The sequence below is a fragment of the Miniopterus schreibersii genome, assembly GCF_964146895.1.
Source record: "Miniopterus schreibersii genome assembly, chromosome: 8".
Lineage (NCBI taxonomy): Eukaryota > Metazoa > Chordata > Mammalia > Chiroptera > Miniopteridae > Miniopterus > Miniopterus schreibersii.
This window is the reverse complement of record NC_138109.1, coordinates 80,534,387-80,544,342: the sequence shown is the minus strand read 5'-3', so window position 1 is coordinate 80,544,342 and position 9,956 is coordinate 80,534,387. Positions and strand designations below refer to the sequence as shown.

At 47.2% G+C, this 9,956-nt stretch overlaps 1 pseudogene across 1 annotated transcript; it reads right to left on the bottom strand.

Moving 5' to 3' along the window:
* Positions 1 to 7,019: 7,019 nt before the first annotated feature.
* On the bottom strand, positions 7,020 to 9,360 carry LOC308560990 (membrane-bound transcription factor site-2 protease pseudogene; annotated as a pseudogene). The gene is made up of 3 exons: positions 9,282 to 9,360; positions 8,401 to 8,501; positions 7,020 to 8,020 (listed from the first exon to the last, which is right to left on the bottom strand). The product of its transcript is annotated as a membrane-bound transcription factor site-2 protease pseudogene (transcript).
* Positions 9,361 to 9,956: the final 596 nt, after the last annotated feature.

Genomic DNA, 9,956 nt, shown 5'->3' with positions numbered 1-9,956 from the left:
CAAGGGAAGCCCCAGCTCTGAGCAATGACTGGTCAAAGCAGCCCTCCTTAGAGAACCTAACGCCCACCTGCCAATGCTCCTTTAGAGTGCTCCCTAGTGAAGAGCTCTGTGTTGGTTAGTTTTGTTGTTTTTTCACCCTTTTTTGTAAAACAAATTGAACTAGATCTGAAGACATTAACAATATCTGGGTAAGGGGCTGCAGGGGGAAGGGGTTTTCCTCAGAGAATGGAATGTCCCAAGAGAAACTTCACTTGTGAGAGGGGAAGTCCATTTCATGTGACAGTGGTGTCATTATTTAACACTGTTGGGTTTTACACTTGTTAATATCTATCATTATTTTGATTAGTCATTGATCATTATGAGAAGGCCATGCTCGTTAAAGTGCTTCTCAGGCTAGTCAACAAGCCAGGGTCATCTTCTTTCTTACCCACCCCAGAGCACTTGCATTTTCTCACTGGTTTGCAGAGGCCCTCTGCCCCTGACCAGACAAAACATCTCACCCAGAGCCGCGTGTTATCATCAAAGACTGAGACCCTGTAAGTGCCAGTGACCTGTACTCTTACCATCTCAGTCACACCTGTGTGTCCTTTCTAGTCAGAGCTTCCCGACGGGGCTGTGCAAACAGAACTCGAGAACAGTGCAGCAACTGCAGCACAAGTGAGGCTTGCTTCTCAGGAAGTTAGGGTGGATTTCTCTCTCACCCCTCAGACTCACGTCCAGCAGGCTGAGCTGAGGCTTGCCTTGGTTCACTGACGCACAGCTCGCTCCTGGACAGACTGGACAATGTCTCAACCGAGAAACACTCTGCTCCTCAGTACAAGGGGGTGCTTCTTTACCTCCCATAATTGAAGGGCCCCTGAAGGTGCTTGTTCCTGATCAAGGGCACAGTGTGTCTTGAAGGTGGTATGAGATCTCAGTCTCTACAGACAGAAAACTGGTGACTTAAATGACAGGTCCCCCCTTGCTTGTCCAGGTTTTGTCTGGCAGCCCAACAGGTGAGCAAGTACCTTGGATGGGTAGAAGGATAGTTAGAAACGTAAGTCTGTGATATGCAGACATCTTTCCTTACTGCAATGCTTTTTAAAATATGTGCACTTCTGAATGAACTTCTGCTTTTAAAATCTCACTATTTTTGTTGTAGTCATAACAATTAAGCAAATGAAGCAGGAAGCTCTCTGCATTGTGGTTATTTGATTTAAGCTGTGGATGGAGCTTCTTTTTAGTATAAAGGTATTTGTGCTCTTTTCTGGAGTCATAGCAACTCTAGACCTGAGTCAGTGTAAGTGCTGATTCTGATCGCCGGGATGCGTATCTGACTGTCAGAGAGAGGGCCGCAGCAGGAAAATGTCTGAGCAGGTGGTCGGCAAAGCTACCCTGAAACAGACCATTCTCTTTTCTAGTTACCAGTTTAGTGTAACAGCTTCACAGAGTTGAGAGAATAATCCCTCAGCCCTCTTTACCTATTTCCTAAAGACATATATAGTCTTTGTTTGCATCAGCCACCTTCTAGTCTTTTCAATTTTGCAGAACTTCTTATTTCTAAGATAATCAGGCATTACATAAAAAGAGGAAACGATTTGACCCTCTGACTTGGTGTAAAGTGCCTATTATGTGGGGTGACCAAAGTTTCCCAGTTTGCCCAGGACTTCCCTGGTTTTAAAGTGGAAAGTCCTGTGCCCTGGGGGGCCCTTTAGTCCTGAGCAGCCCAGGACAGCTGGTTACCCCATAGCTGCAGTGTGTTGGGGGGAAATACACATCAGTTTTCAATGAGAGAAACACTTCATTTTTATCTAAGTGCCTTCCTCTTCATTTACACACAGTCTGGGCATGGCCAGGCGGGCTGGCTCTGCCTCCACGGAGCAGGAACTGTGCTCTCCGCACGGGTCCAAGAGGCACATCCACACTTTCCAGAAGGGAAGCATTGGTTAAAGGAGAGTCACTGTCAGTATTTCTCCCTGGAGAAAAATGGAGTTTGATTTCTCCCCAAACAAGTCATAGTTGTGTTAGGTTCCATTAGAAATTTTCACTAGAAACCATCTCAGAAGAATCATGGAAGTCTAATAGATTTTCCCTATGATCTTAAATTGAAGAGATCACAGTGCTTGAAAGAGTAAGTGCTTATCGAAGGAAAGGGACAAGTGCTTAGATTTTCATTGCGTGGAGGCTTTGGGGACATAAATACATTAATTCCTCCTGGTCTTGAATGCACGCCCTGCTCACTGTCCCTCCACAGTCACTGCCCTCCAGGGAACGTGGTCTTGGGTGTCCTGTGCACATTCCCCATCTCCAAGCATCAAGCTGGCTTTTTTACTTCATTTAACCAACATTTACTGAAAGCCTGTTATGTTCTGGGCATTGTCCAGAAGCTGAGGATGCACAGGTAAAAACAAAACTGGCCCCACACTTAGCTCACATCTACATCTACTGTAAGAGGTGGGACGGTGCCGGTAAGTCCCGTCCGTGCACTGTGGCATATGTACTCTGAGTGTGACACGGGTCTTAGCACTGCCACAGCTGCCTCTTCTATTCTGTAAAAATCGGCATCCTTGCGTTTTCCCATTCCTGGCATGCAAGTTCTCTAAAATACACAATTATGTGTTTCTAATACAATTTTGTTTATTTAGAGCCAGGAATATAAGACAGGCTTGTCTCAGTGCCACGTTCTGGAACTCCTGGTTCGTAAAGTACATTTCCTGGGGCGCTGTAATGTAGGAATGGTGCATGTCCTTATGCCTAGACATAATACGGGCAGTGCCAGAATGTGCGCGTGTTCATAAGCCAGCGCTGATTTTAGTGGCTCCCCACCTCTCACCAGCCCAGCCCCCTTCCCTTGCCCTTTATGGGATTCTCAAAGGTACCATTTTCAAGGAAAGCTTTGAACTTTAGAGATACTGCAACCACTTGCCTGTGTTTCTTGAGGAAAACCTGGCCTTGAGAGATAGATGGTTGGTAATGAGATAATTTGGCAAATCAAATTTTGCATATATTGAGGAAAATCAAACTGCAGAACTCGAAGCACATTTGAAGATCATAAGATTCTAATCTAAGCCATTTGGCAACTGAGGCACCAAAACATTAAATGATTTTCCTCACGGCCACCCAGATAGCAGTATCAGAAAATATTTGGTATTCCAGGTTCCCCACATATTGCTGAGGCTCCTCCTCTAGATGATCCCCACCTTTCCACTATCCAGCAACTAGAAGGTCAACCCTCATACAGCTCAAAGCCCTTAGGCCTTTAAACCCTGCTCCTCCAAGCTGCTTTTATCTGGGTGGCTCGGTACCATGATACGGTAATATTTGGAACACTCACCCAGAGAAGGCTGGATGAGATTCCAGCCAAAGGCAAGGAGGGCAACAGCTGCTTCAGGTGGAGGGAGGTGTGTGAGCTGTAGCACAGATATGGCAGGCAGACAGGCATGAGCAGAGCAGGACAACAGGCCAGCTACGGAAGGTCACTGGGGTGGGTGCCTCACAAGGGGCAACATTGGGAAAACAAGGACCTCACCCCCAGGGTGACCTTTCCTCCCTAGCATATCGCTGGTCATTTGGTTTAGAACCCCCTGACCTTTCATATATCACCGGTCATTGGTTCAGACCCTCCCCTGACCTTTCCTCCCCTAGCATGTTGCTAGTCATGTGGTAGACCCCCTTAGAGGAAGAATAAGGGGCCAGAGAATAGCCTCATACAACCCCCATACAAACCCTTGCATGACCACTCCTTTAAGGATTAAGCCCTAGGGATAATATCTAGGCCTCAGCTGTGTTGCAGCTCCAGGCCCAGAAACGCAGCAAAACCAGACAAGTGATGCCACGGCTGACCTCAGGACCAGCTGCAATAAATAATGACCCCCTGCCCTGTTGCTGACCAACCATCCAAGACCAGGACCCTGAAAGGACACACCTGATGAATATTCTATTGAGATCCTCCCCTGGGCCCTCCCCTAAAATCCCCACCCTTAAATGCCCTTAAGACTGGAGGACCCAGCATGCTCTCCCTCTCCGGGGCAGGCCTAGAATTTCCCATCCCCTCCTTCCCCCAAGGCCAATTATCTTTACCTTTCTCTGTTTCTCCTATGCTCCAAGGGCCCTTCTCTTGCCTCTGTAACTTATTTCCTGAGCCCATTGCTTCTATAGCTCACTTCTGCTACCTCTGTGACTGTCTAAACAAACTTTTGCTTATAATTTGAGTCTTGACTGAATTCTTTCTTAGCCAGAACTCAGGTACTGAGGTTGCTGAACTGAGGTCTGGTCTGACTCCACTGGTCTAACACCTGGTGCCATTTTTACCACCAACACAAAGGTGGCAGCAGAGGTGTGTTCCAGGCTGGAAGTGGTGGTGGTGGGCATGAGAAATTGAAGGGAGGTTAAGGCCTTGAATGCATCATCTCTCAAAGGATCATTTACTATGAAGATTAATCTCTCATGAGTACTGAAGATGGACAAGATGAACAGTGAGATCTACTAGGAAACTATTTCCATAGTGTAGACGTGATGTACCAGACATCTAAAGAAGTAAGACTGACAGAGGGGGTGGGGGGATGTGTGGCAAGGGGAGCATAAGCCAATGACTAAATTCTATCATAAACATTAAACGTCTACTGTACGCCAGATACCAGGCTAGGCCTAAAGATACAAAAATAAAAAGGCATGGTGTTTACCCCCAAGGAACTTGTAGTTCCATAGGGAACATGGGCAAGGAGTCAGATAGTTGCCATACTGTATGCTAAGTGTTGGGGACAGGAGAAGGAAGTGGCTAAGGGAGAGAAGTCACTATTATCATTGTCTTAACAGGTAACCGAATCCAACAAGATAGTTCAGGTAACTGCAATGAGGAATTACTTCATGAAAGGCGTGTCAGAACTGAGAAAACCCGAAGTAGCTGCTGAGGCAGCAGGAGACTAGTACAGTGGGAAACTCTTGCCATCCCTAGGCCCGAGTGGCTAGAAGAAGGATAGAGGGATTGGACCCCAGGAGAAGCTGAGGCCATGGCAGGGGGCCACCTGGCTGTAGCTGTAGCTGGGGAGTCTTCTGGGCTGAATTATGTCCCCTGAAATTCACATGTTGTTCTCTTAACCCCCAGTACCTCAGAGTGTGACTGCATTTGGAGACAGGGTCTTTAAAGACATAATTAAGATAAAATGAGGTTACTAGAGTGGGCCCAAACCCAACCTGACTGGTGTCCTTTTCACCAAGAAAAATAATGGGTAAGATTTCCTCTATTAAATTTTTTCTGTTTTTAAAAAATTGACCTGCATATATACAACATTATCATTAGTAAACTGCTTAGTTCATGTAATGGAATTAATTAGGCAGGTACTTCATGGCATTCTCCAAGTTCTACTGTACAGGCCGGCACATTGCTCTGCTGCTACACTTTGATCCTGGGTGACTGCCTACAAACAGAACAAATGTCCTTTTCCCGGGATAAACCAATAATTTGTATGGTTTTAATAGTGGTAATAACTGATGATCTCAAGTCATTAATCAAATGTTAAAATAGTATTCAATACATAATTTCTATTTAAGACGGCAGGCAAATTTGTAATACAACCTAAAGAGTTTGTTAAAAATGATTAAAAAATTTTAGTGCCCGAACAGCAACTTGATAATCTGGAAAAGGTGAAGCCCATGGACTAGCTCGCTTAGTAAAGAAGTTGGGTACATGGCTGTTAGTGTTCCTGAGCGAATGTGAGGATGAATTTGTCATCCAAGAAAAGCAGGCCCATACACTCCCAAGACCAATAGCTTTGCAGCGGCCTGCTGCGTCTCCAGCCCCCAGGGCTGCAGCTGCAGTCCAGCAGACCCCCACCTGGGTGGCTGTGACGGCACACGAGTCGGTTCCCAGACCTCGGCAAGTTCATGTTGTGCTCACGAGTAGCTGTCCTCACTGTGCTACCAAGTGTTCTGTGGATCCACCGAGGTAGCTCGGGAAAGATGGGAAGCAAGGACTACCCAGAGAAACGTGGGAGCCGCTGGTGAGAACAGAGCATGGTTTAGGATTTCAGGTAGCTGCTTCTTAAAGGCAAGAAACCAAGAGCTAGGACCCAGATAGCCCAGCAGCACAAGAGAAAACGTAGAGGGTGGTACCCAGGGCCGCGGAGGTCCTGTGATGCGTCTTGTGATCTGTTCGAAGACCCAGCTCAGTTCTGAGGTTCATCCCTGAGTGCCTCGGCTCACCTGCTGGAAGTGGGAGACACTTCGGTAGCTCATTCTAAGTGCCAAGGCCAAGTGCTGCTGTGAGGGAATGGGGGGGCATGCTGGCAAAGAGGTAACTCCCGTGGCACAAAACTGCCTCAAGTCACTGTGCCCTGCTTTCTATTTTGTTTTCTTATTTGGCATCATTTGACAAAAGTTTTCCTTTTCCTGTTAGAGATTCTTTGGTAGAATTTTATTAATTTAATTGTAATCAGACGTCATTTGTCAGAGGACAAAACCATACAGCATTAAATTTTAAAATACTTTTTAAACAAGACAAAGGGGAAGAGATATAGGCCAAGAAAATGCTCATCCTTCCACTTGGCCAAACACTGGTCTCCTTCAAATCTGGATTAATGATGCTTTTTCAAGAATTTTCCCCCAGTTAATTCCACGAAAGTCTGTTCTCCTTTAAACTATTGTGACATGGCATGTCGTCACACATGGTGGTTTAACAAGAATCTGCACTTGAGAAACTGTTCCACAAGCATCTGCAGTTTTAAGTTCAGTCCTTGAAACAACTAGAATGTACTCAAGGTCTACACCCTGCCTTTCTTCAGTTTATCTCCACCCCAGAGTCTGGATACTCTGGATGTAGGAGGAGCTTAAAGTTGTTGGCTAAAGTGTAATTTTAAGGAAACACGTTATATTTCATACCAAGCAGTAGTTTTCAGTATTGCATGTTGTAACGCAGAGATTGTCAGGTAAGTGCAAGTGTCACCATGCTGTAACCGGAGTCCCTGGGGCAGGCTGCAGCCAAAAGCACGCAGCCACCAAGCAAGACAAAAAGTCCTACCAGGCTTTCACACCACTGCCTCCCGTCACGGAGGCAAGGGTGCCATCCAGGAGAGTAAAATCCACTGTCCGCCCAAAGCAAAGCAGGGCACCGCATTAACAATAGCCGGAGCTCCTGGGAGGGAATCGGGTACTTGACAAATGTGTCTACAACCACAGGAAGACCTATGCTTAGAAAGTTAAAATGTGGGGTAAAACTGGTGGTGCTCCCTGTGTGCCGAAGGTGCAGTGGATGCCCTATTACAACGGATTGATTTGGAGTGGCTGTTTCACTTTCATTAAGCTAGTATGGGTTTCCAAAGAAGGTATTATGCAGAAACTTAAACTTGAGCTTTTTCACAATCTTTATTGGCTCTGCAAACTTGGGTGGCTTCAACTGCTTTGGGGCAGGGAGACATGTATGCAAATGCTTATTAAAATTATTTCTGTAGGAAAAGCACCTATCTCTGAGGCCTTGCTTGGTATAGCCTTCAGTTGAGCCACCTAGTTGTTCTTATGTGCTAACTGCGGTAAAGTTGATGCACCCATGCAGTAGCCAATTTGGGGTTCATAGGCATTAGTATCTAGACATTCATTCCAATCTTGTACATTAGAAACAGGGCAATCCTGCCGATGGTGACAAGGTCTCCCACAAAAAGGCCCCTGGATCCAGCTGCAGGTGAGTTCTCAGCCACTTCAGTAATAAGTACCCGACTCCAGTGTGATGAAAGGGCAGGAGACTCCCCGGGAGGAGAGAGAGCTGAAGTACTCAGAAGTGCAAGCACAGAATTATGCCAAATAGTGCACAAAATATCCTTAGCTTCTGCACTGGCGAGTTAAGTTGCAAATTAGTGGTGAACGGATTAACAAATGCTCCAGGAAAAATGATAAAGAGAAAACTCCCAAAGACATGACATCGAATTTATTCCCTAATGGCTGCTGTCCCACATCCAGTTTCATGAACAACTCCGCTAATGAGGCCTGCGGCGAATAAACAGGGCAGTGGGTTGGCAGGTGCAGTTGTACCAGGAACCACAGCTTGTGGCACCTTTTCGTTGTGACGTGAGGAGGCGGCAGAGAAAGAGAGGAAGAGGAGGGAAAGAGGAGGGAATAAGAAGCGGGAGAGTCAGCCACCCTTTGCGTGAGAGTCCGCGTCACCGTTTTCCCCAGGAGAAAACTCAGGGCCAACAGGCCATTAGGCCAAACGCCGTTCCAAAGCTGACCCGGTGGGACAGCGTCCTTGCTTTCCACCGTCCTCAACTGCAGAGGGCCGGGCTGCAAACAGCAGTTTGCCGTCTTACGGGAAAAGGAGAGATGCTCAATCGTTGTTTTCCAGCCAGTCCTCATAAAGCTGCTTAGAATGCACAGATGACCTGGGCACCAAGTCGGTCAGGTAGATGCAGTCCAGCCGCCCACCGCCGCCCCCACCAGTGACACCACCACCACCTGCGACACCACCAGTGACACCACTGCCACCAGTGACACTTCCAGCGACAGCACCACCACCAGCAGCGACACCACGACCGCCACTGCCACCCGTCACACTCCCAGCGACAACACCGCCACCAGCGACACCGCCAGTGACCCCAGATCGTGGCAGCCGCAGACGCAGCGGAGGAAAGGCGAACCTCAGCGGCTTCCTCCCTGCCAGCCGCAACCGTGATCTATTTTCTCATTTAAATAAAACAGACTATACAGCTAAGGATCCCATGGGATAATCTTGGAAGGAGAAAATAAACCCTGCAAAGATTAAACGTGTGGCAATGGGAATAGAAAACCACTGACCTGCTACACAGTGGGAAGAATGTGGACCGTGGCATCAGACATTTCGGTTTAACAGTGCCGCCTCCACTCAGCAGCCGTGTCACCCTGGGCAAGGTGGGGCAGTGAGTCCGCCTCCTCGGGGCCAGCACGGGGCAAACTGCCACCCGGCACAGTGATAAGAATTGGCGATGTGCATAAAAGTGGTAGTGAGGGAGCTGTGACCCCAGACCCCGACCTTTCACCCAGCGGGCCTGAGCCTGGGCCTGGGTCCGCGTTTCACAAGGTTCCCTGGGCGACTACACTGCGTGGGCAGAGTGAAGAAACGTGGGAGGCACTCAGTGTCTGACACATGGTAGGTGCTCCATTGTTGTTTTATGTAGGTTGTATAGGGCTATCATTTAGGTTGTCAGGACTTTAAAAAAAATTTTTTGTTGGTTTTAGAGAGAGGAAGGGAGAGGGAGAGAGAGACATCGATGACAGGGAGACATCCATCGGCTGCCTCCTGACGCCCCTACCGGGGACTGAGCCCGCAACCCGGCCTGCACCCTGGCCGAGCGGAACAGGCGGCCTCTTGGTGCAGGGGATGACGCTCAGCCAACTGAGCCGCACTGCTTGGGCTGTCATGGCTTTTTCATTAAACACAGTGACAGGATCTCTTCTAAATGAGCAGCTGAGAGAGGAGGAGGAGGGGAGAGGGAGGAAGGGAAGGAGGGAGGGAGGGAGGGAGAGAGAACTAAAATGAACAAATGACATTTATGGTCTAAAGCAGTACTATGACACTCAGAGATTCAAAGGTCTCTGACGTGGTCATGTGTAATTTGGCTGAGGTAAATTGTAATAGTTTCTGCTTCATAATGTGTGACTTAGTTGAAGTGTGTGCTTACTCACAGGTCAGTATACATTTTACTTAGGGTTTATAGTTCTCTATTTTCACCATAAACAAATATAAGCTCAGTTCTTTGTGACAGCCTCAACTGCTATTATACAAAGATACCTGCAAATTTGGGGAAATGGAAAAAGTCTCAGAAAATAGTCTAGCAAATGTCAGAGATCTATTACATAATCACATTTTTTAAATAAGGGAAAGGTCTTGTCCTATTTCATAAATAGTTTCGAGAAATAAAAAGTCACAGGAGGATTAAACAAGATGCCAGCGCAGGGAACTGCATCCCCACCGCCTCCTGCAACTGCATCAAAATTACAACTAAATACAGAACCAC